This window comes from Rhinatrema bivittatum, chromosome 3, assembly GCF_901001135.1.
Source record: "Rhinatrema bivittatum chromosome 3, aRhiBiv1.1, whole genome shotgun sequence".
Taxonomy (NCBI): domain Eukaryota; kingdom Metazoa; phylum Chordata; class Amphibia; order Gymnophiona; family Rhinatrematidae; genus Rhinatrema; species Rhinatrema bivittatum.
The window spans coordinates 257294985-257322191 of record NC_042617.1 but is presented as its reverse complement, the minus strand read 5'-3'; the positions used below and the strand labels follow the sequence as shown (position 1 = coordinate 257322191).

Sequence of the window (27207 nt, the reverse complement as noted above, 5' to 3'; positions counted from 1 at the left end):
ATTCAAGCACATACCCTCCCCAAACCCTGCCAACACAGAAAACCCCAGGAGGGATGCTACCCGCCCAAAAACTAAAGCAGCCATGTGGTGAGACCACACCTTGAATACTGTGTACAATTCTGGTCGCCGTATCTCAAAAAAGATATAGTTGCAATGGAGAAGGTACAGAGAAGGGCAACCAAAATGATAAAGGGGATGGAACAGCTCCCCTATGAGGAAAGGCTGAAGAGGTTAGGGCTGTTCAGCTTGGAGAAGAGACGGCTGAGGGGGGATATCATAGAGGTCTTTAAGATCATGAGAGGTCTTGAACGAGTAGATGTGACTCGGTTATTTACACTTTCGAATAATAGAAGGACTAGGGGGCATTCCATGAAGTTAGCAAGTAGCACATTTAAGACTAATCGGAGAAAATTCTTTTTCACTCAACGCACAATAAATCTCTGGAATTTGTTGCCAGAGGATGTGGTTAGTGCAGTTAGTGTAGCTGGGTTCAAAAAAGGTTTGGATAAGTTCTTGGAAGAGAAGTCCATTAACTGCTATTAATCAAGTTTACTTAGGGAATAGTCACTGCTATTAATTGCATCAGTAGCATGGGATCTTCTAGGTGTTTGGGTAATTGCCAGGTTCTTGTGGCCTGGTTTGGCCTCTGTTGGAAACAGGATGCTGGGCTTGATGGACCCTTGGTTTGACCCAGCATGGCAATTTCTTATGTTCTTATGTTCTTAACAAAAGACCTTCCAATCCCCCCACACACATGCACACACACAGCTCCCTCCCAGCATGACCAGCTTCATATAAAACCTTCCAGAATGTGAGAGGATGTTGATAAAGGCATTTTTTGCCCAGGGTAAACGTTCAATTTTATTGGTTTGGAGGGAACGTATTCCTCCCTCTTTCTGGCAGTGGAGGAATGCAATTCATAACCTGATGTTTATGGAATCCCTTGCAGCTTGTTCATCTGTCCATTCCAAGTCTAGATTTCTGAAAGGATGGGACTTGTATCTTTCCAGCCTTTCTAGCAGAGCTCGAAGTCTAATTTTAAACACCTTATAGGGATGTTTTTCTTTTTTTCATTTGCCTGTTGGGTGGGTTTGGGGGGGAGGATGGGGTAGATTTAGGGTGGGGTAGGTGTGGGATACCCACATTTCTTATTGGGGTCTGGTGTATAAGAACACAATATTGGCTCTGTTGAATGAACATTTTGCTTCCTGTACATCGCAGACGGGGAAGAAACTTTAAAAATTGTTCTTGCACACCTTGTTTGTGTGATTATTAACATTGTAACAAAGATATTTAACTAAAACCTTCAAGAGAAAAGGTACCAAAGAGAAAGTAAGAGATTGTGAGGTAAAAGAACATTGCACAGGAAAAGAAAAGTGCACATAAGAACCAAACACAACCCCCAATGTAGAGGAACCATAAAAATGAATGTCCCAGAAAGTCCAAGTCCCAGTGGTTAAAAGCAATAAACTAAAAAAGCATTAAGGCAAATGTGTGCGCACAGTCCCTCCAAATCCAAGACATAGAAATCAGGCCCCAAAAAAAACATACACTGGGCAAAAATTGAATGTTGCAAAACAAGACCACAAAGCAGGACTATCAGAGAAAATAATCCACCAAAAAAAAAAGAATACCGTCCCTAAATAAGAAATCAACCAAAAGGCAACAAATCAGAGAAGAAAAAATGAAATAAGAAGGCTTAGGTGCGCTGGAGAGGGACGTGAAGCTGAAACGTCCACTGCCTGTCATTAAGAAAAGCTCCTAGAAAAAATTGTAAGTCACCACTTTGAAAAAGAAACGCTGAAGAGCACAGCAAACAGTGCCTACCGACTGGAAAGAGGAGCATTGTAATCCTGCAGCCATTTCTCAGCATCCTTCACCATGTTCATAAGAAAGGATTTGCCATTAGCAAAAATCTTCAGCTTCACCGGTAGAGTAGAGCATATTTTAAATTCAGCTTTTGAAAATCCTTTTTAACACTAGCAAACACTTGCCACTTGTGCTGTAGCTCCACAGAGTAGTCTGGGAAAAACGTAACCCTGCTGCCTGAAACGATAACTCCTTCAATTCCCGTGCTGCTATGAGAACCTTGTTCTCGTCAGTATATGGAGTTTGATTATTACTGCTCTTGGACAGTTCCCGTTCGCCAGAATGGGTGCCAAGGCACAATGAGCTCTGTCAAGCTTAAGGGCCACCCCATTAACCTCAAAATGCAGGATAGTCAGCACAGCAGCCATGTGGAGAAGAACGTTACTGCGTCAGAACCCTCCATTTGCTCTGGCACACCAATAATGTGAATATTGCGTCAGCACGACCTATTTTTCAGGTTGTCAAGCTTGTCGAGAATGTCCTTATAATTGCAGAACATTTTATCCATTTTTGCACTTGCTGATGACATCATCATCTCCTGGTCTGCCATCTTGGTTTCTTGCTCTTCAAGTTGAGCCGCATTGTCCTGTCCTAGATTCACCAGGTTGGCCACCTTTTCGAAAATTATGCCCAAACATAAGACCAGTTTATGGGATATTTTTCCAGCAAATTGTTCCATCAGGTCTCATATAAACGTTTCCTGCTCTACCAGGACTGCTGGAGGAAGGTCCGTATCGCTCTCCAAGACCACGTCCTCCATCTCCAACCACCGTTGCCGTTGTGGCTTTAAGCCAATTTTAGTACTCTTAGCACATTTATCAGCCCATAGTTCCGGGATAGATCATTTACCCATCTCCTTAGAGCAAGACATTGTGGTAACAATGTGTAAATGCAGCAGTTATTCAGGGAAATTAGAGCAGTTAAAATAGCAACAAGGCCAACCCGCACATTCTCAGCTTCAGCACATAACCGGTAGTCCCTCCTCCTCTTTTTAACACACTAGAAAAAAGGACGAGATTCCATCCTCATAACCAAATTGCTGTGCTTTGCCCAGAATGACTCTGCAGAGAGTGGCAGAGGTATAAGTAATACAGGTATACTCAGGAACTCATGGCTTTCAAATGTTGCTCAGAGACATAAAGAGAGAGAGAGTTGCTGGAGCAGATTTGGGTGCAAACTGATAAAAGTATGTTCGTAGCTAAAATACTCTTGATTGCCATTTAGCAAATGAACCAAGCATTTATATGCTAAACTGAATACATAACATATGCCAGTAAAAAATTATTATTTCTTTCAGCAAACCCAATGTGAGCTCATTACAAACTTACTCACCACAGAACTCCAGAGTAAGACTCCAGGAGCATGTAGAGTTACTGCTTAACCTACCTTAAGCAGTCACAATACAGCAATTTATAGATGCAAATTGGTATTCAAATGAGCTTTATATGTTGTCATATTAATTTTTAAATTCAAGGCTTCATCATACTGTATTGCAGCAATACTGCATGACGAATTGTTTGTTTTCCAGTAGTTAAGGATTAATTTGGTAGCTCATAGCCTAAAGGAGAAGCTGGGACCCTGAAAGCAGTTATTAACACAGTAATATATGGGTCATTATCTACAGTAATGTTCAGATTTCTGCCATGCTTAATTATAAAATATGCTTTATGACAGCAAAAGAATAAAACAAAGCAATGGCCTAAAATGGCAATGCATCTAGCAGACTATGTGCTCTGCAGGAGAACCAACTGTAGAGATCATCTGCTCATCACAGCTTATGTAGCTGTGGAACACAACCTTTATATGCCAGTGGCCACTCTAGCAGCAAGCTGAGACTTAAAGAAAGTCAAGCAAACACTGCAGGTTTAACCTTCATATTTAATCTGGAGATTCATCTTATACTACTGTACACCATTTTAGAAGTTCCACACTGAACTAATGAAGCCTAGTTTCCAGAACACAGACCCACTCTTTTATGCATGAATTAAAAAAAATACTGCAGCCAGGATACCCTTGACCTCCTGACATGAACTAAACATTTGGTGAGAATTACGCACACTAAACACATTGGGGGCGATTACCAATTTGCCTGTGTCAGTACATACTCAGTAAGTGGTTCATGCCTGCAGGGTTTTGTACCCTTAATCATAACAAAAGTATATGAGTAGTTCTGCTTTGATTAGAGAAGGCAGCGTGGACTCGTTTCACGCTGCCGCTTGTAACATGGGACAAGCTGCGGGGAGGGCTTGTAAAGAAGGAGGGGGTGGGGGAGGAGCGGGGGGGGGGGGGGGGATAGCAATGGCAACAATTTTCAATTGCTGCCTTGCTGTTGGTGTAGGGCTTTTGGCGGGGTTGAGGCGCAAAATAACGGCAGTCAGTAACCAGCAGCGAAGCAGGGGACAGGTTTTCTGCTTTGCTCTGTTGCTGTTTGCTGGCTGGCGTTTAGTCATTAGCAAGCACAGAGTGGCGGTTTGGCGGATCGGAGGATGCGCAGGGCTCGAGCCAAGACTGCTGCGAAGCCCCATGGGGCGGTCTCAGCGAGGGGAAGGGAGCCGGAGGTCGGGGTGGGAAGTGCAGCCCCAGATGCTAAGCGTACCGGGCCGGTAAGTCGTTCTTCGGGGCCCCCCAAAGCCGTATTGTCTGGTCCAGCCGGCCGACCTCTGGCCTCCCCGGCACCTGCGTTAGCTCTCTCCACCCCCCTTCAGGTCGATTCGGGGTAGAGTGGCCCCGAGCCTGAAGTCGAGGAAACCTGGCCGGGGTTGCCGGTAGAAGCCCCCCCCCCCTTCTCTTATGTAGCCGCCTACCATGCCTGATGACGAAATATCGTTGCATGCCGACAGTCGGGAGTTGTATGGGGAGGAGCCAGCCCCGGCGAGCAGGGCCCCGGGGGTGCGCAAATTCGGCGGTGGTCTGGCCTTGTTGGTCAGCGATGGCTTAGCTTTCCAGGTCCCGGTCCGGTCGAGTGCCTCATACGATGGCTCCCGCGGCAGAAGCAGGCCCAGGCGGTTGGCAGAGGGCGCGAAAGCTAGGCGTGGGGTACAGGCCACGCCCAGTGGGGGGAGGTGCGGTAGGCAGGGAGGTGGATCTCGGCCGGCTAATCCCGGGCCGGCTCCAGTGCGTCCTGCCTCCCCAGTGGGTGGTGCCTTCCACGGCAAGCAAGGCAGTGGGTTGGGGAAGGGAAAGATGCCTGCACGGCGCATGCAAGGGGGTAAAAAACCAGTAACACAGGAGGGGGAGGCCCAGTCTTACCTACAGGGCCGGGGGAAGGTGGCTAGGGGCAGGGAAAGTTTTTTAGGCAGAAAGGATGCCACGTTATTAGCGGACATAATTAGTCAGTATGTGGAGGCCAAGTTCAGCTCCAGCCCACAGGAATTGCGCACAGAGGGAGATAGGAGCCTGCAGGGCGTAGATGGTAGGATGCCAGAGGAGGTAGGATCTTTGGGGCGGGAAGTTTTTGCTGGGGAGGAATGGGAGCAGGACAAGCTTACAGGGGTTAGCAGAGGAACAGGATTGCATTATGGTGTTCCAGGTAGGGGCCACAGCAGTATAAGGGCGGAGCATAAGTCTAAGGGGAGCCGTGTAGGGGATTGTTTTTCAGCAGCGGAGGATGCGGAGGTCCCAGGGACATTGAGGCAAGAAGCGTGGAGGGACAGGAATTTTCAGGCGAGGTTCGAGCAGCCGAGGACCATGAAGGAGCCGGTGTACGGAAGTGCGGGGGAATGCCTGAGAAGTGGTTCTGCAGAAGTGCCGGAGCATGGTGCATTGGGTGATGGTACAGGTACGGTTTCTGTGGGGGACAGCCAGGGAGTTCAAGAGTATGATAGGAAGAAGAACAGAGCCAGGGACAGTAGTTCGTCCAGCTCTTCCTCCACATCTTCGAGTTCAAGGGATGAGGGAAGGGGGTCAACACTCAGTGTTAGCTGAGGACCCTAGGCAGGATATGGGGCACCCAGCCTTGGCTTCGTTATCGGAGCTATGGGAAGAAATTCCTACGCGTATAGTCAAACGTATTTGCAAGCGTAAGTTTGTAAACATTTTTAGGTTACTCGAGTGTAGGAGAGGGGACAGGAAACACAGGAAGAAATCAAAGAAGAAGGGAAAACGGGGAGAGGGTGGCATCAAAATCTCTAAGAACATAATCAATTGGGTGAGAGGCTTTCTAAGATTGGCCAGTGTGGTTAGCCATTTTGACCCCACGCAATATGAAGCATTGTTGTCCTATGCGGACAGCATATTAGGAGCGTTCAAAGATTATGAAGGTTGGGCTTGGCTCAACTACGATGAAAAATTTCGGGACAAAATGGCAGCTAACAAATTTATGTCCTGGGGTACGCAGGATATCCATCCGTGGCTTACACAGGTGACAATAAAGGGAGCCAGCATAGGACGAGGAGGTGCAATAGGTATTAGTGGGAACAGTAGTTTAACAGGGCATGGAGTGGCAGGTAATCAGGGTAGTTCCTTTCATGGAACGGGGAGCATCCACAAGATGGAGTCAGTGGGTAAAACTGCAGGGGGTGGAACTGACATATGTTGGAGGTTTAACAAACTTACCTGTTTGTTTCCGCAATGTAAATTTAGGCACACCTGCCTTCCTGTGGAGAGTCGCACCCGGCCACTAAGTGTGGGCAAGGGCAGAATTCTGCCATTACCAAGGGTGGTAAACTTTGAAGTGTTATATCAGAAGGCGAATTCACCCATAGTGCTCTCGGAGTTGAAGGATAGATTGAGGTGTTATCCGGACATAGAGGCGGCTACTTTGTTGTGTGCAGGGTTTAGTGAAGGGTTTCGGATTCCATACGAGCATCCTGGGGAAGGGGGGAGGGTAAGGAATTCCAGGTTGGCTTATCGGATGGCAGAGGTAGCGTGTCAGTTGGGGAGGGTGGTGGGGCTTTTTGAGGAACAGCCGTACAGTAGGATGCATTTGTTCCCGTCAGCGGTTATTCCAAAGAAGGCGCCAGGGAAGTTCAGATTGATTTTGAACTTATCGTACCCAGAAGGTGCTTCTGTAAATGACTTTATTCCGCGGTGAGCATGTACGGTAAAGTACGCTTCCTTTGATGAGGCCATCGCCTTAGTGCGAGAGGCGGGGTGGGGAGCCTTGCTAGCCAAAGCGGATATTGAATCCGCATTTCGGTTCCTCTCGATTCACCCAAGTAGTTTTCCGTTATTGGGTTTTTCCTTTCACGGGGGTTACTTCATGGATCATTGTCTCCCGATGAGTTGTGCAGTTTCTTGCACATTCTTCAAGGCGTTTAGCACCTTTTTGCAATGGGCCACAATGCAGCGTAACGGGTGCAAGGAGATGTTACATTACTTAGATGATTTCCTGTTCGTTGGTCCGAATGGGACTAGCGCTTGTCGGGATCAGTTAATGGGTTTTTTGGAGGTGGCAAGGTCATTAGGCGTGCCCATCGCACAGGACAAAACAGAAGGGCCGGCCACCAGGATTACCTTTTAAGGTATTGAATTGGATTTGGTTGAGATGGTGTCATGGTTGCCATGGGATAAGGTTGTTCACTTGAAGGAATTGGTGAAGTTGGTTCGTGGATCGATTAAGGTGACACTTAAGCAGATGCAATCTTTGATCAGTTCGCTGAACTTCGCATGTCGAGTTATTCCAATGGGTCGGGCGTTTATTCGACGGTTGTCCACTAAGACAGTGGGAATAAGGGCGGGTCACCATTTTATTCGTGTTACAAAAGCAGTGAAGGACGAACTGGGAATATGGGAGGATTTCTTGGAGTCGTTCAATGGAGTGTGCCTGATGCAGGAGAAGGAGATATCGAGCGAGACCTTGGAATTGTACTCAGATGCGGCGGGTGCCACCGGATTCGGTGTGTATTTTCAGGGTCAATGGTGTGCAGAATGGTGGCCGGGGTCCTGGGAAGCTGAGGGACTCACAAAAAATATCATGTTCTTGGAGCTTTTCCCTATGATTGTAGCGTTAACGATCTGGGGGTGTGAACTGCAGAACAAGAAAGTAGTCTGGTGGTGCAATAATTTGGGTGTTGTGCAGATAGTCAATAGGCAATCGGCAAGGTGCCCAAGGGTGTCGGGATTGCAGTGGGAGTTGGTACTTTTGTGTTTGCAGTGGAACGTAACTATCATGGCAAGGCACGTGGCGGGTAGCAGGAATTTGATTGCTGATGCTCTTTCTCATTTCAAGTGGGACGTATTCTGGGCTGAGGCACCTCAGGCGAGTCCGATGGGAGAGACATTCCCGGAGCATCTGTGGAACCTTGGCTTGAGGAGATGTGGCATTTGATTCAACGATCCCTGGCACAGTCTATGTGGAGATCCTATATGACGGGCAGAGAACTGGTGTCTCATTTTTTGCGGGTGCTGGGGTGGATCGGGGGGGCAGTTATTGAAGGGGACATCATGCAATATATTTTGTGGGCAAAGGAAGCGGGATACAAGAGGGCATCTGTGCGCTGCCAGCTTGTGGGTTTCGCATTCTTTCAAAAGCTGGGGGGATATAGAAATACGATTCAGGGTTTCACGGTTCAGCGGGTGTTAAGGGGATGGGGAAGGGAGCAAACGGAACTCCAAGACAAGCAGAGACCCATACTGTGTTTTGACCTGTTGCAGATTTTGAAGCACTTAGTAGTGGTGTGTAGGTTGCATTACAAGTTATTGTTATTTCGGGTGGCTTTTTCACCAGCATTTTTCGGGGCTATGAGAGTCGGGGAGTTGGTGGTGCGATCCAAGGCAAACAAGAAAGGTGAGGGGTTGCGGGCTCAGGACATGTGGATGTATGAGAATAAGATTATCATGCGCATTCAAAATCCAAGACGTATCAGAAAGGTAAAGGGTGCTGGATATCGGTGGAGGCGCGTGACGAGCTGGTGTGCCCGGTCAGGGGCACGAAAGCTTTTGTTCAGGTACGGCCAAAAATCGGGGGATCCTTCCTGATTCACGAAGATGGTTTACCTTTAACGATTTTTCAATTCGCTCGGGTGCTGCAGTTAGTTTACTCGCCGCACTCTTTTCGCATTGGTGCGGCAACCATAGCGGCGGAGTTAGGATGGTCCGCATCGCGGATTCAGGCAATCGGGCAATGAAGATCGGCGGCCTTTCGGGCGTATGTGCGGAAATGAGAGAAAGCGGGGGGGGGGGGGGGTGCTTTTGATAGAGGCTAATGCAGTCCTTTGTTTTGCAGATGCAGGGGTCATATCCGAACGAGAATGCGCCTGGGTCGTGGGCCATTAATTCGTTCACCTTGCGCAGCGAAGGGCTGTGAAGAGGCCTTACAGAGAGCATGTAAATTTGAATAATTGTAATTGGATTGTGCGATGGTTTGGGAAGGGAGGCATGCGCTGGGGTGAGTTGCGATCTTTCCTCCAGTGGCAGGTTCACATTTGAGGCGCTCCAAAGATTATGATTATTTACTTGGGAGGCAACGACATCGGCAGGATGTCTTGACGCAAATTAGTGGCAATAATACGGAAGGACTTGGCGAGTATTCTGAATGACATACCAGGTACATGGGTGGGATGGTCGGATATTATATTGCGGATTAAACACTGTTTGGAACCGTTATGGTGTAAAGGAGTCAAAAAACTGAATCGACAGATTGGCAAATGGTTGGTTCAGCAGGGTGGTTTCTGGGTCCGGCATACTTGGTCGTGGGAGGTGCTCGGGGGTTTCTTTTTGGGAGACGGGGTTCACTTTCTGAAATTGGCATGGATTTATTTAATAATGCCTTGGAGGAGGGATTTATGCAACAGTTGCGTGAATAGAGGACCACAGTGGGGGAACAAAGGTAATGGGGTTACTTTTGTTTGTGGCGGAAAACCCGAGCCCTAAGTTGGAATGTGTTGTATTTGGTTTGCAAAGGACATTGGTGGGGGGGGGGGGGGGGGGGGGGAAATGCTAGTGTAGTTTGGGGCTGCTACACGGGAAGGCCTAAGAGCAAGGGGGGAGGGGCCGATGCTCAGGCCGCATGCTTACCCTCGCTGGAGCCGTGGCGAGGTAAGAGATGGGGGTGTCAACTGAGTCTTACCACTGGGACGTGGCGGTAAGTGAAGAGGGGGCAAAATGGAGGTGGGGGAGGGGTAATGCTTATTTAATGTTATGTATATGTTCAAGGGCTCGGGTTAGGTGGTGTAATAAACTGCGGCCTTGTGTTTAACACCATAACTTGTGTTGATGTGTTTTATACGGGGGGGGGGAGAGGGGGTTGCGGGGTAGCGAGCCGTGGGTCTTGCTTCCCTATGTTATTGCCGCTGGAAAAAAAAACAAAAAAACAAAAAAACACCCACAGTGATTTTCATTCACCTGTTACTTCTGCAGGTACTTTTTCTGGCCAAAACAAATGTGCTTAGTTTTGAGAATGCAAAACCACATGCATTGCTCTCTCCCCCAACCTAACCCCACCCTTAGGAATGCCTCTAAACAATGCACATCCTTGCGCAGTGCGTGTAATTTTACCCGCATTGATGGTGGGCACCATTCAGAAAACCCATTTCCATGGATAAAGCACAGTTTTACCCATGGACAAGTTTTTGATTATTGCCCTCCCTGGTTATTAGCAATATTTACACACATACACACACGCACACATGGTTATCTCATAAGCCTATTCTTCTTTCTGAAAGCAGGCTAATAAAGCCTAAACCTAGAGAACTGAAGAGTCATGTGATTCCCTAAGGGGCCTGTTCCATAGCACTGCTTTAAGCATTTAAAATGTTAGGCACATACACAAAGCCCCCACTTCTGAACGGTACAGGCAGACTCTAATGCATCTGACTGAGACACTGAAGTGGATCGCAAGGGAAACTTGTGAAAAACTGAACTGTGTCCAAGCTATGAACCTGCTGTGAATACAGAGATATGTGAGGAGAGAGACTGCATTCAAATGATTCTCTCTGCTCCACAGCAAAACCGAGAGGCTGTGTCCAATAAAAAGTAGCCTATAGCATTAAGGATGCAAAAGCCTGCAGCATATTTTCAGGGGCTAGCAGATGTATGAAAAATGACAGTGTGTTAGTGTTGACGCCTAGTCATAAAATAGAAAAATGCAGCCCTTGTGCAATGTTATTTTGCCTGCTATGTGCTAGTCGGTGAATAATTCCACAATGAAAGTTTTGATGTAATACTATTAACCTCTACAATTAATCTGCAGTTTGTGCTAGCTTTGGACAGTATTCTGGTACAGCAGAAACCTGTGCTCTGCTCATTTTAAAGGGGGTCCAGGCATTACAAACATGAATCAGTTTTAGAATTTAAAAATGTTGGTCCGATGGTATGCATTCTGTGAACATGAATCGTTAAGGTAACCAGATAGCTAAATGTCGTAATGATCAGGTTAAATCAGTCCTAGTTTTACAGGGGGTAGTCTTACAGCACTCTCGGCCCCATCCAGCATGGCTCTGACAGTAAGACTATCACCTCCCAGTTCGTCCTTGGGGGTTTTGAGGGGGTTATGGGTGGGGCAGGAGGAAGGTGGTACTGGATGGGGCAGGAGGGGCCAGGTGTTTTATTTAAATACCTGGGGGGCGGGGGGGAAGACTCAGGCTGATACAGCCTGCAACTTTGTTTTATTTTGAGAGTTGAAGGGGAAATCGGGCACTACATCCTGACAATTTTTTAAAATTTCTTTGGGGAAATAGGGGATGGAGGATCGGGCCGGCTTGCCTGAGGGGGGGGGGGATTGCACTCAATCTAGTATGTACAGTCCAGTGGGAGACTTGTCCTGCTGAAAACTTGGCTAAAGGTATCTGGATAAAAGTAACTGAATAACTTTGTCACTCTTTGGTCTACTGAATATGAACTATTTGGGTTAAAAAGCAAACTTGTTACCTTGATATGTCACTATACACTTTCAAGGAAACGTAAAAAAGAAAATCTCCCCCTACAGACATTGCATCTTCTTGCAATTCGAGAAACCTTCTGCTAAGGAAGTAATTTTAAAAGAATTTGCATGTGTAGATGTAACTACTATTGTAATTTTCAAAAGCCATTTACGTGTGAATTTTAAGACCCACGTGTAAGCGCACATAGGCATATGTTTGCTATCTCGCGCACATGGATGCGGCAATTTTTTAACATACACGCTAATATGCACACATATATAAAATTGGCTTTTTGCGCATACATGTGTGCACGACTTTATATTGAGGCATGCATGTGCGCAGAAATGCCACCTCGCACGTATTAATGGGGTGGACGTTTCTTAGATACACACGCTGATACAATTACCTTTTTTCCCCCAGTTTGTTCCCAGTTCACCCCAGTAAAGGAGAGGACTTCCTATACCCCCTAGCTAATTTGCCTCCCTTTTACCCTATTAGCCCCGACCATTAAAACCCTGCTGACTAGCCTAGTTTTTGTTATTTTATTACTTAGACGCCATCCATAGCAGAAGTAAAGTTTTGCGGCAGGGGACCCCAGCATGTGCTTGTGCGCAGATAGTTACACTCACACTTCATGTAACAGACTCTGCCCGTCCTTGCCCTGCCCAGATCCCACCCACACCCCACTCCTTGTTTGAACTTTTGAATTTGTGCGCATTACAGGAGAAATGCGCATACTCGTTCAGTTTTTAAAATCCACGTGGTGCGCGCCAGACTGAGACAAGCATGTATCTCCCAGCTTTGGTGTTCGTAGCGCTTTTAAAATCCACTAGTTAGTGTGTAAATGCTTTTAAAAAGCAGGGTTATACTGAACATCATTACATATATTCAGAAATATCTTTAAATTTTTACCCAAAAATAGATCATTTCTATTTATAAAGAACAAAGCAGCACAAAGTCTGTCTGTTAGGAAGCGCTAGGAGAGCAGTTCCACTTCCCAGGGGTTTATGTGTCCTTGGACCACAGCTCGACCCCAGAGGAACTCCGAAGAGGTGCCGAGACAGGCGAGGCATGCCCGAGCATGGGCTGGACAGGAGCAAGGCTGGACTGAAGACAGACGATGGAATTCGGAGCAGACTGGAATGAAGACAATGATGACCGAAGGTACTGACCCTCCACCGGACCTGCACGCTTCGGAAAGACCAACAATGCAATGGTGGTCTTTTGAACAGTCCTCCGACCATTCCAAGCCCTTTCAGACCTGCAGCTGGGTAACGGCAAGAAGCGGCAGGCCGGACAGAGGCCAGAGGCAATTGAAGACCTTGGACAAAGACTCAGGTGAAGACGTAGGTACTTGAACGAAGACTCAGGTGAGGACACATGGACAAAGACTCAGGTGAGGACACTTGGATGAAGATGAAGAATCAAGGTTCTGTAGACAAGGAGCGAGGTTCTGTAGACAAGGAGTCAGGATCAAGAGCTGGGTTGAGACTGCGATGCAGCGTGCCCTACACAGCTACCCGTGGGGCTGGTCGTGGATCATGTTGGAACCGACAAAGACTCCAATGAGATAGTGGAGCGATTGAGAAAGGCATGTTGCAGAAACTGTAGAGGCCTCACCGGGGCGCGCCCTACACAGCTGCCAGTGGCTGGTCACGGACCACGCTGGAACTGACGTAGACTGCAGATGAGATAGTGGAATGATTGAGAGGAACATGTTTTAGAAACTGTAGAGGCCTTCACTGGGGCACATCCTACACAGCCGCCAGTGGCTGGTTGCGGACCACGCTGGTCGGTACAGGTTCTGGCAGTCTTTAGCATGAACGGAGCAGGCACAAGGAATCCGAGGGCCAGCAAAGTTCAAGACACAGGACTTGGCTTCAAGCAAGGATTCAGAACCATGACAAGACTTGGCTTCAAGCAAGGATTACCCTCCGGAGGTTTGAGCAGTGCCAGTAATGGCATGGCAATAGGACTCAGCAATCAAAAACATCAATATAGAATGTCAAAAGCCAAAAAACTAAAAAATTACCTATACCAAAGAGTATATAATACAGAAAATAAATCAGGCAAATCTATTTTTTTTAAAAAGGGGAAGACTTCAGATTTGAGCCTCCAAAGCTTGAATAAAACTCAATAATGCAATCAAAGGACTAAAAAACATCCTTCCAAAACCCTTTGATATTTGTTTACTTTTTTTTTTTTTTTAAATAAAAAAAATTTTTTTTACCATAATAATATCAAGCAAAAAAATTATTTTAGAAGTGAGCTCAAGCACACTTTTAGTTTATTAGCTTCCTTGAAGAGATACTCCTAATTATCAAGATGACTTGTAAACTTATTCAATTGTAATGGCATAGTAGTAGTTTTTCTTCAGAAGATGTTCTATAGCAAAGGTCCATTAATTATGCATTTAAAATATTATTAATGTGAGCAATAGCTCTGCAGTTGGTGCAAAATTGAAGATGCTGTTAACAATTACAAGAAGTCTATAAAAATAACAGCAGGTCTCTAAACTGATGATGGTAAAGAGTGGCCTTTCCAAATGTTAAATTCACAATTGAAGCACACTTATCTGAGATGATAGCTATCAATGCCAGCAATATTGAGGAAAAAATCAGAATATAGGAAGAATTTTAAAAAGCGTTGTTTCATAGGTTTTCTGTGAAAACGCCAGAAAAATAGATAGCCAACGTGACCCACATTTCACTTTCAAGCTAAGCTGCAAGTCTAAAACAAAAAGCAATCTATGAGTTTACTCTAAATTTATCAAACACATATTTGATAATAATTTAGAGACATGCTGTTATTTTTATAGACTGACTTAAGGCATTCTACTCTTCAGTCATAAGCAGGAACATTTTAGTGACTCTACGGGTCTACTGAATACTCACGAAATGAGGCACAGAATGCACACAGTAGTCAGTGTATATAAAGACATCATGAATGATTGACAGTGAATTAAACCAATCTAAATATCAAGAAACATTTTTTGAATGGCTCAGTTGGATCCCATTACAAAAGAGTTCCTCATTCAATATATGTATTAAGACCAGCAAGTTCTATCAAATTTAGTTAAAAAAAATCCATCATTGTTGCAGATAATATAACAATTAATCCTGATCACCTCCACAGGGATTTAAAGGAACACGATTAAAAGTGTTTTGGTTAGACAATGGGGCTTGGACTTTTTAAGTCTTCAATCAACTTTACTGCTCAATTAGTCTGATTCTAAATGCTCATTTTGTCTTGCCCACATAAATGAGCTGGCAAGGACATAAAATGACAGACCACAAAGGTTATAGAACAATTGTTAAAGAACAGTAGCTAATATTTATCTGAGGTCGTTGGATGTATAAATTACTTTATTTGCAGAGTATTCAAACAAAAAGCACAGCGGACACATTTAAAATTACCATGTAATGTCCATTCATCTAAGGTGAAAATTGTTGACTTAACTGAAATTGGCAACATTGCAGGCCTCAGGCACTCATGACGATTTTCTGCTCGAAAGAAAACCATCCTGGCTGCTTGCAAAACCTGGAAGCACAGAAATCACATTCCAATGTTATCAAATACTTGCTGCTATTTTATTAGATAGTGAAGGTAACACAGGGGCTATGAACGGGACACAGATACCGTAAGTTATTCAGCTAACTCAACCATGTCCCAGAATACCCCCAACAATGACTTAACCGACTAACTTTTAGCCGGATATGGGAAATATTCTAACATTGCCATTTAGATAGATAACTTGTGAGTTATTTGGCTAAATGGCTTTGTATATTGACCTCTCAATTATTACAAAAATCTGTTAGCACCCAAATTATGATCCTTGGACCCTTCTAACCAAATAAAGAATAATGAAAAAGGTAAAAAAACAGGATTTAAGATCAGAAAATTAAACTGTTACAGATTCAAGTTTTAAAATCCTCAGCTCCATAGTACTCGGTTGAGGACTTTCAAATTGGTGTACATGCGCACATTTGCGTGCATATGTCAGCCCACCATTTTATAACATACGCATGTGTATGTGCACATGTTATAAAATAGTCAGGCTGCGTGCACAGGTGCGCCAAATTTTAAATCGGCATGCACAAGTGTATGTAAATCCCGCTTTTACTGCGTAAATTTTAAAAGGGGCATGTGCTGATGCCATTGCCAATTTTACCAGTTTGTCCCCAGTTCACCAAGTTAAGAGATAGGTCCTTCAAACCCCCCTAGTTTAATAGTCTTCACTCTCCCCAGTTAGCCCCAACCCTTGTTAACTTACACGTCATCCATAGCAGAAGTAAAGTTATGTGGCAGGGGACTCGGTGCGCGAAGGGCACATATGTGTTTACGCGCACATCTCAGGTTCACGTCCCAAAATGCCCATGCCCCACCCAGACCATGCCCCGTCCCTTTCTGAAAACTTTCGAGATGTGCATGCTATGGGAGATATGTGCATATCTTGGCGGCTTTTAAAATCCCCTCGGTGATGGAAGCCCAACTTATTCATGCTTCCCCTAATTAATGCGTGTGTTGGGCTTTTAAAATTCACCTTATAATGAAGCTGGTCAAGATGATGAGACGGACAGTGAAATGCTAAGAGAAATTAAGGAAACTAACCAAATTGGTAGTGCGGTAATAATGGGAGATTTCAATTACCCCAATATTGACTGCGTAAATGTATCATCGGGACATGCTAGAGAGATAAAGTTCCTGGATGAAATAAATGAGAGCTTTATGGAGCAATTGGTTCAGGAACCGACGAGAGGGAGCAATTTTAGATCTAATTCTCAATGGAGCACAGGATTTGGTGAGAGAGGTAACGGTGGTGGGGCCACTTGGCAATAGTGATCATAATATGATCAAATTTGAATTAATGACTAGAAGGGGGACAGTAAGCAAATCCAAGGCTCTCGTGCTAAACTTTCAAAAGGGAAACTTTGATAAAATGAGAAAAATAGTTGGAAAAAAACTGAAAGGAGCAGCTACAAAAGTAGAAGCACAGTCCAGATGTATTCCACACATTAAGAAAGGTCAAAAGAAGGCAAAACGATCACTGATATGGTTAAAAGGGGAGGTGAAAAAAGCTATTTTAGCCAAAAGATCTTCATTCAAAAATTGGAAGAAGGATCCAACAGAAGAAAATAGGATAATGCATGCGTTGGCAAGTTAAATGTAAGACAGGCTAAGAGAGAATTTGAAAAGAAGTTGGCCGTAGAGGCAAAAACTCACGGTAAAAACTTTTAAAAATATATCCGAAGCAGAAAGCCTGTGATGGAGTCACTTGGACCATTAGATGATCGAGGGGTTAAAGGAGCAATTAGAGAAGATAAGGCCATCGCAGAAAGATTAAATGATTTTTTTGCTTCAGTGTTTACTGAAGAGGATGTTGGGGAGATACCCGTATCAGAGAAGGTTTTTATGGATAATGATTCATTGGATTGAACCAAAACACGGTGAACCTAGAAGAAGTGTTAGGCCTGATTGACAAACTGAAGAGTAGTAAATCACCTGGACTGGATGGTATACACCCCAGAGTTCTGAAGGAACTAAAAAATGAAATTTCAAACCTATTAGTAAAAATGTGTAACCTATCATTAAAATCATCCATTGTACCTGAAGACTGGAGAGTGGCTAATGTTACCCCAATATTTAAAAAGGGCTCCAGGGGCGATCCGGGAAACTACAGATCAGTTAGCCTGACTTCAGTGTCAGGAAAAATAGTGGAAAGTGTTCTAATTATCAAAATCACAGAACATATAGAAAGACATGGTTTAATGGAACAAAGTCAGCATGGCTTTACCCAAGGCAAGTCTTGCCTCACAAATCTGCTTCACTTTTTTGAAGGAGTTAATAAACATGTAGATAAAGGTGAACCGGTAGATGTAGTATATTTGGATTTTCAGAAGGCATTTGACAAAGTTCGTCATGAGAGGCTTCTAGGAAAAGTAAAAAGTCATGGGATAGGTGATGATGTCCTTTCATGGATTACAAACTGGCTAAAAGACAGGAAACAGAGAGTAGGATCAAATGGACAATTTTCTCAGTGGAAGGGAGTGGGCAGTGGAGTGCCTCAGGGATCTGTATTGGGACTAATACTTTTCAATATATTTATAAATGATCTGGAAAGAAATATGACGAGTAAAGTAATCAGATTTGCAGATGATACAAAATTGTTCAGAGTAGTTAAATCACAAGCAGAGTGTGATAAATTGCAGGAAGACCTTCTGAGACTGGAAACGTGTTCCTGATTCCTAGCCTGCTTCAACCTGTCCAGGCTTCTGGTTCCAGGCCCTGTCTTGAATTCAGCTCCATTGGACCCGGTGTGTCCGCTGCATCCTGGCTCCCTGCCTTGAGCATCCTACACGGGATCAACTACATGGAGGCCCGCCTAAGACCAGCCGGCCCCGGTACCCAAGGGCTCAACCTGTGGGGAATGAGGGATGGTATTGGTGAAGCTCCAGTCGGCCTCCACTTCCCGTTTTGCTCCGCCTCCCAACAGTGGGGATCCATGGGGGCTTCCCCATGGGTAGTGTTAACTCCACCTCAGGCTAAGGGTCCACCTCCGCAACAAAAGGGAGAAAAGGGAGGAGGCTGCCACTTGATAGGGGGGTGAAGGGGAAGCCAAAGAAGGGACTGCTGCTGGAAAGGAGTTTGGGGATGAGAGAGATAGTGGGGAGAGGTTGGTGAGGGAGAGAGGGCTGCTGCTGCTGGACAGAGGCTTATGGAGGAGAGGATGCTGCTGATGATGGCTGGAGATTGTGAGAGAGAGAGGGAGCTTTGTTGCTGAGCGGGGAGTTGAGAGAGAGAGCAGCTGCTGGACAGGGAGTGGGGAGAAAGGGGGCTGCTGCTGGGCAGAGGGAGAAGGCTGAGCCTCTGAGAAGGAGAGAGGGAGGAAGTTGTTGGCAGGGGGTGATTGGGAGAGAGGTAGGATGTTGCTGGACAAGGAGTAGAGGGTGAGAAAGGGTGGAGGGCAAGGAATGGATGGGGAGGGAAAGTGGAATAAAGGGCAAGGAATGGGAGGGGAGAGAGAGAGAGAGAGAAGGGGACTCGGAGCAAGGAGTGGGTATGGTAGAGGGAGAGGATGATAAAGGGCAAGCATTAGATGGGAGAAACAGGGGATGCAGAGCAAGAGCGAAGGGCAAGGGGATGCTTTGCTGGAGTTGCTTCCATCAGCGTGACAGCTTTGCCTTCATGACAAAGGAAGAAACTCTGTGCCACTGCATCCACTGGTCAGTGAAGGGGAGGGGGGCATAATTTTGAATATTTCCTTGGGTGCAAAAAATGTTGGTTCCAAAACCGGAAATGGGACAGAACTGATTATGGATCAGGATATAGGAACTATACTAGCCCTTCTCTCTTGCTCAGAGCTGGGTCAGATTAAATCTGAATGGTTCCCATGCCCCTAATGGAAATTTCTGTTGCACTGTGGCATTTCTCTTATGCATATACAAGAATTATAATTAATTTATTCAATTCATTAAGCTAAACCAATACGATGTGTGTCCCTTCTGGCCACTAGATGGTGCAGTGATATCAGAATTAGTGGCTTATATGGTTAACAAAGGGAACTTTCGAGTTTTTGAAGGTTCATCTGGAGTGCAAAGGGGAGGTGAGTGAAACTTGAGTGACAGTGTGGCCCTTCCCCTAAAGGGGTATGTACATTTGGGAGTATAAAAGAGGGTGTTCCATGTGGAATAGGGGCTTGTCCCTGAAGAAGGGGTCTCTGGAGGGGTCTGAGCCATTGAGGAGGAACAGGCGTTACACTCAGTGCTGCTACTCCAAGAGCAGCTTTGAGGAATCCAAAGTGCTTCAGCAAGTCCTCAAGGAGTAACCCAGAAGTGAAAGAAGCTGGGATCCCGATGTTTATGGAGTGAGAAAGAGTCTGAGTAGAACAAGGGCTGGAGAAAAATGAAAGAAGTGAAGACCTGAATTCTGGAATTAAAGTGAGGAGCTGCAGTGCAGTCTGATAGGACCCAAAGGAGAGGCTGGGGAATTGCATCTGCTTTAGAGAAAGGGAGAGTTACCTTGGAACCATCTCATGTGCTGTGTGAGTAAATGGATGGTGAGAAGAGGACGTGATAAAAAGCCTTTAGGGATGAGGTACAGGTAAAGGGATTTTAGAAGGAGAAAGTTGGGAAAAGATGAGGAGATCCATATTCAGCCGCTGCATGGCTCTGCTAGTTAGCTGGTTATACTTATTTGGCTAATGAATATAGTACATTCAGTGGCGCAGCCACGCCACTGAATATACCCATCTGTCACGACCGTTAGTCGCAGACGGCTGCGACCGCTGTTTCTCACCTCTTGCCTCACTACACTGACTCCATTGGGTAGACTTGCTATCGCCGGCCTGCCTGCCTCTGTTCCCGGGCCTCCCTGGATGGCGTGGACGCTGCCGACTGCCATCTTGCCCTCGGAGTTCCTTAGGCACGTGCGCGTGCTCTCGGGCCAGTCTTATGCAAATCATGGCAGTAACCTCGTGGGCGTCCCCCCTGGATGACGACATTCATCGTGGACTTTTAAGTCGGCTGGCCCTGTCTGCCTACGACTTGGCAATGAGTTCCCTCATTGCTGAAACCGCTTCACTCACTACGGACTTCCCGTTCCAGCTCCTGCTTCCTTGGCGTGAGACGTCTCGGGTATCCGCTCCTCGAGGGCCCTTTCCTCGTCTCTGGCTATCCGCTCCTCAGAGGGCCTTGCACCTAGGACCACTGCCTGCCCCGTTCCCTGGGGCTTCCTCTGGAACCATCGCTACTCCTACAGTGAGTACTCCGCTTGCGGACCACTACCATATCATCTCTACTGAGGAACCCTCATCGGTGTTCCCCGCTCTGCGGACCATTGCCGTATCATCTCTAAAGAAGAATCCTCTTTGGGTATACCCCACTTCACAGACCCCGTGCCACCTCTGTGTCTGTGTAACTTTCATGATACACTCCCCGCTCCGTGGGCAGTGTCGCTCTACTTCTCTATAGAGTCTCAAGGACTTCCGAGCTGTATCTGACGTCAGCACCCGGTACTGACGCTCCATGGCTCCACCCCCTGGGGCCATCCCCTCTAGCTCCTTCTGTTCTTCCAGCTCGCTCTCTCTCTGCTCTTTCTCCAGTAGCTGCTGCTCTACATACCCCACAGCTGAGATCTAACCTCCCGACGGTGAGGCTCACGTGGCTCCTCCCCTTGGGCAGTACCATCTCTCACCTTGGCCCTGGGCCCACATACCCACAAATCCTAACACTCCACCCTGGTTGAGTGTGCCCAGTAGCTCTCTGGGGTAGGAAAGGTAGCTCCTGACAAAGATGGGGTTATCTATGTAAAGGTTTTATACATAACCTTCTTCAGTTTTTGTATTGATTGTCTGTCATCATGCTGAGTAAGCAATATACTGTCCTGTATTTTCTATTTTTATTAATCATTATAATGAGCTGTCAAAAGCCTGAGAAAGAATGAGGATATTATTTCAGGATCAATATTAGCTTGAGACAGAAAGGTTAATGAAAATGAAAGAGCCCAAGAATGATTATTTGCACTTGAACGAATTAAAACAGATGATTATGTTCAATGTCCCTACACACTGTCACACACAAAGTAATGATATCCAACAAAAACTCTCAGTGTCACTGTTAGGAACACATTATTGGGTGAATTTTCAAACAATTATACAGTGTTGTGTGCATAGGTAGCATGCACTCTTATATACGATATTTTATAAACTCGCAAGTGCAAATGTACTTGCAGTATTGCACAGAAATTTTAATGGTGAGGAAAAAGGATGGTCTAGGGGCAGGATTCAAAAGTATGCACAAGTTGATATTTTGCAAATGGTACAGGTGCATACATTACCAGTCTTGCTTAGTCACTTTTACTCCTGCTAATTGACTCGCACAAGTGAAATTGGACTGGCTGTTTTCTGCAGGTTTTGGGTGGGAAGTCTAACTGAACTGGTGAGAGTTCAGGGTGAAGTGCTGGAAGATCTAGATGAACTAGTGAGAAGTATCAGTGAATGGGTGATTTCATGTACATGCATAAGTATGCATTTTCAGAAGAGGAGTACATGTATACTTTAAAAGTTAGCTGCATCCATGTTTAATTCTGGATTATTAATGTGCAAAATCTTAACAATAAATATGCATGTAAAATATATGAATGTATTTGTTGTGCCCGGGCGTGTTAGTGGACCCTTGGGCCAGCCTGCGGGAGACATGGGAGAAGATGTACAACAGTCTCAGGACTACAGGCCGGGAGGCAGACCGGACAGGCTGGAACAGGCTGGCTTCACCCTGGAAGCCAGTGCCCCCCCGGGAGGAGCCCGTAGGGACCCGGCCGCTGGGACTTAGGAGTTCGCAAGTCCGGATCCAGACAAGCTGGGACTGGGGCAGACAGGTATCAGACAGGAGCTGCGGCAGGCTGGAGCAGGCAGTGCAGGAGCCAAGCAGGAACTGCGGCAGACTGGAACTCAAGAGCGGTTAGCAAAAAGCGCTACAGAGAGTCACACACAAGCTAGGCAGGCAGGCAGGCTAGCAAGCAAGAGATGGAGTGCGAGAGGATCACACTCCGGGGCACGGGTCAACAGGGCACCGCAAGGGACCTGGTTGCAAGGCGCCGCAGAGAGATCCACGGCAAGCCTAAATAGGACTAGGCGTCTGATGTCAGGGCTATGGGTGGAGCGCGCTTTGGCGGGAAGAGGGCTAGATAAGCGCCACGTCTGCGGGCGCACGCGCCTAGGGGGCTCGGGGAAATGGCGTCTCCCCCGCAGGGACGCCCAGGAAGCAAGCCAGAGGCAGGAGCAAACCGGTTAGAACCCTGAGGTAAGGGCCAGAATGCGAGGGTCGTGGAGCGGATCGCAACAGTACCTCCCCTCTTACGCCCCCTCTTCGCAGGTCCCGGTTTACAAGCTGGAGTCAGGGCAGGCGGCTGGAGACAAAGTCAAGTACAAGCTGGAGTCAGAGCAGGCGGCTGGAGTCAAGGTCATGTCCAAGCAGGAGTCAAAACCAGGGAATCCGTCCAAAGCGTGGTCAGGAACAAGCGAGGGTCAAGCCAGAGAATCCGTCCAAAGGATAATTTGGAAACGAAGCTGGAAATGAAGCACAAGGACTGGAACAGGAACACAGGACTGGAACTAGGTCAGGAACAGGAACAGGAACATGAACACGAACACGCAGCAACTAAGCACACGACTAGAAGCGTGGAGACCTGATGCCAAGGCAAAGACTGAATGGCGGAGCCTGCCTTAAGTAGCAAGGCCTAGAGACATCATCATTCTGGGCCACGGGAAGGTTTCCCACCGCAGCCCCTTTAAAGTCAGGGAAGACGCGCGCACGCCTAAGGCAGACAGACTGAAACTACATGGTGGTGGCGTGTCCCCTTGACACATGTGGGGAGACCCGACTGGGACTGGAGGAGGCTGCGGAGCTGCTGGAGGAACCTGGGAGCATATCAGGAGCATGAGCGCATAGGCGACTGCCTACCGTTGCAAAAGAGGAAGGGCCAGGTCCGGGACTGGGAGTCAGGGGTGAGTAGAGCCGGCTGTGGGCCTGCTGCAGCCGGGATACGCAACTCCTTTTTTTTCTCTCCTCCCTCCTATGCTCCTGAATGCAATGATGTGGATCTTTGTACAGTGCCAGCAGCAATAACTACAGAAACTCAAAATAACATCGGTACAGGGCCTGTGAACCATCATGTGCCCACAGTCCCTGAGATAACGCTGATCCTCCCACACAAGCTTATCCATGGAAGATATTTGAAAACCTGACTGACTGGGGATCCCCCAGGAGATGTTTGGGAGCCACTTACCTAGGTCCTTCAGCTTTGCACCCCTATAGATTCCCTTTAGATTTTGATAATTAACGATCATTATTTCCCTATCATAACCCTTACAAACTTAATCCTGTAAAATCACATAACTGAACATCATGCTTTAAAATACTAAACTTTGTTATGTGTATATATATATATATATATATATATATATACATACATAATACAAATACATTTCAGATGTCACGTCACAGAGTCTGATGAATGTGTCATCTCTGATTTTTGGAGATAGACTGCAAAAAAAAACAAACCCTAAATTTATCAATGAAAAAAAAATCATACTACATTGATTGAAGGTACTCTCTGAGATGGCTTGGGGTGGAACAGGTTAATAGGAAATGGTTATTTACCCTTTCAAATAATGCTAGCACTAGGGAATGCTCCATGAAACTGGAAGCCAACAGATTCAAAACAAATCGAAGGAAGTAGTTTTTCACTCATCACACAATCAAGCTATGGAATCTGTTGCTGGAGGATGTGGTCAAGGCAACTAACACAGTAGGGTTCTGTTATGCCCGTCGGTCGCAGATGGCTGTGACCACTAATGCTCACCTCTTTCTTTGCTGCATTGTCATCCTTTGGACGAATGGCGGCCTCTGCCAACCACCACCGACCAACCTGGTGTTCCCGGGATGGTGTGGGCGCTGCTGACCGCCATCTTTTCCCAGGAATCACTTAGGCGCGTGCACGCATGGGCCACTCTTGTACACGTCATGGCGGGAACCTCAGGGGCGTCCCCTCTGGATGACATCACCCATCTCCTGTACTTAAGCTGGCTGGCCCTTCACTTCGACGAGTTAGCAAGAAGTTCCCTCTTGCTGAATTCCGCTCCTTCCTTGGACTTCTGGTTCGGTGTGAGACACTCGGGGTACCCGCTCCTCAGGGGCCCTTTTTTGTCTCGGGTTAGCCGCTCCTCGGAGGACCTTTCCGCCTTGGACTGCTATCTGTCCTGCTCCCCAGGGCCTCTCCTGGAACTACTTCCTGTGAGTACCTATGCTACGGACTTCAACTACCAAGCCTCGTTGTGGGATCCTCTACAGTGTACCCACTACTGTTTCTTTCCAGAAAGAACAACTCCGGTATACCCTGCCTGCAGGTCATTACTGCACCACTGCTACAGGAACCTCATCGAGGCTCCTGCACCTCGGACTACCTTCTCATTACCACCACAGAGACACACCTCCAGCGTACCCTGGATCTGCATGTCTGAGGTATTTCTACACTGCTGCAAGACTTCCTGGCATACCCCGCTCCGCGGGCCACTTCCGGATCTTCACATATGAGGTATCACCTTTGGGTATACCCCTCTACTCAGAACTATTACTGCATCTCCCGCTCTACGGGTTGTGCCTTTCTCTTCTATCAATAAAAGACTCTGTTCCACAGCTGTGTCTGATGTCGCTGAGACTGCGCCTCCCAACGGTGAGGCTCACAGGGCTCCTCCCTGTGGGCGGGGCACCTCTCACCTCTGCCCAGGGGTTCACACCTTTACAAGACATAACAGGTTCAAGAAAAGATTGGACAAGCTCTTGAAGTAAGTTTCATAGCATTGTATAGATCCTCTTTTCCCTCCAGTTCATCATGCTGTTGCTGATCTTCTTTCTTTCATCTCACTGCTTTTAGCGAAAGTGCTGGGATAGGTCAGTCTGGTCTGGTCTAAGAAGAAATAACATCTTATGTACTCTTTAACTCTGCAGCTTATCTACTTTCTTCTTTTTAAATAAGAATCCTGTGGATCTGTTCGATAAGCTCTATTTAGTAGAGGTTGTGTGAGCATGACATTTCAGGTTCAGCTACATTAGACAAATTAAATTTGTATTTGCTAGACTTGATCACCTTGAGATTAGCAGGAGAGGGAGAGAGAAGCACTCTGTATCAGTACTGGCTCTAATATTCCGGACACTAGTGATGAGCTGACAACTTTAATTTTAGCACTCATATAAAGTGCTATAGTACATTTGTTTGAAAATGATAAATTAAAGCTGCTAAGAATTCCATGTTTTTGCTTTTCCACATTTTTTGTTGTAGAAATTAAAGTTTCAGCCACAAGATGCACTATTTCAGAACTGTGTAAACTGGTCTGCTGGCTTTTAGCATTCTTCTTACCTAAAACTATCTGTCTTCATCAAGACTCTGCTTCCTTTCGTTTAACCAGTTTGCAATCCACCATAGGCTATTGCTTCCTATTCCATGACTTTTTAAGACTCTCATGGGGCACTTTGTCAAAGGCCTTCTGAAAATTCAAATATACTACATCCACTGGCTCAACATTATCCACATGTTTATTAACCCCTTCAAAAAAATGTAGCAGATTGATGAGGCAAGATTTCCCTTGTGTAAATCCATGCTGGCTGTGTCCCATTAAACCACTTTTTTCTATATGCTCTATAATTTTATTCTCTAAGATAGCTTCCACAATTTTTCCCTGTATTGAACTCAGACTCATTGGTCTACAATTTCCCAGATTACCCCTGGAGCCCTTTTTAAAGATTGGGGTTGCATTGGACAATCAAACTGTGGAATTTGTTGCTGGAGGATGTGGTCAAGACTTCTAGCAAAGCTGGTTTTGAAAGGGGTTTGGACAAAGTGCTTATTCTTATTTTTACTCTACTAAACTATCATTCCTCAACGAGGCTCACATCCACCCTACAACCTTCAAGGCAATTAAGATCTGCAAATAAATCCTCCTGGATGTTCCAACTCCCAAATTAGCAAGATTCAATGTAACCAGAAACCGAGCTTTCACTGTCACAGAGCCCCGCTTATGGATTAGCCTACCAGAACCAGTCCAAGCTGCTCCCATCATCAAATCATTCAAAAAGGCTCTAAAACCCAACTCTTTGTGCTGGCCTTCAAAGTCTTGAGTTTACATTACCAAAGACCATTCAATAGGCTTTGTCATTTTTTTATCTGTACACTTTTTATGCAAGCCGCTGTAAATTCCTTTCGGAATGCGTGGGTTTAAAAAAATAATCATTTTAATAAATAAATAAATAGATAGATATTCTTGGAAGAAAAGTCCATAAGCCATTATTAGTCAGGTAGATTTTTGAAAGCCACTGCTTATCCGTGGGAGCAAGCAACAAGAAATGAATGTATCCTTTAGGATATACCAGGTACTTTCTAGTGACCCAGGTTAGCTACTGTTGAAGATAGGATGCTAGGATCATTAGAACTTTGATCTGACTCAACATGCCACCTACTGTGTTGTATATCTATACAATGTATGTTATTACAACTACATATGTTGTTAACTTTTCTTTGATAAAATGTATTCAAATATAATTCAATCAGAACTCTTCCATAAAATTCTTCTTTCAGGAAAAGTCACAACTTAATTTCTACAGAAAATAAAACATGGAACAGCTGTTCCTTTTAAGAAGCATAGAAGCTTGTGTCCATAAAAGGCAATAGTTCAGGAACAAACAAATGGTTTCTATTCCAAATCCATGGGTTCCATTTGGGAATTTGATCTACTTTGGGTAAATGAGCCTAAAATCAATGCTGGGCAGATCTGATGGACCTTTTGGTCTTTGTCATCATTTTTTATGTCACTATGAAGTAAAAGTCCACAAACAGTTATTAGCAAGGAAACTTGGGAAAGCCAGTGCTTATCCTTGAGAGTGAGATACAAGAAATAGATCAACTATTGTAGATTTACTGAATACTAATATCATGGAACGGCCACTGTCAAATATAGGCTGCTGGGCTCGATAGACCTGGTCTGAAC

The 27207-nt window shown here is 45.8% G+C and overlaps 1 long non-coding RNA gene across 1 annotated transcript in view; it reads right to left on the bottom strand.

Moving 5' to 3' along the window:
- The window catches only part of LOC115088742, a 63931-nt gene that overhangs the window by 9282 nt on the left and 27442 nt on the right, over positions 1-27207 (bottom strand). Inside the window, exon 2 of the long non-coding RNA XR_003855848.1 lies at positions 15129-15209. This is a non-coding gene — a long non-coding RNA (uncharacterized LOC115088742). The remainder of the gene's footprint in view (positions 1-15128; positions 15210-27207) is intronic.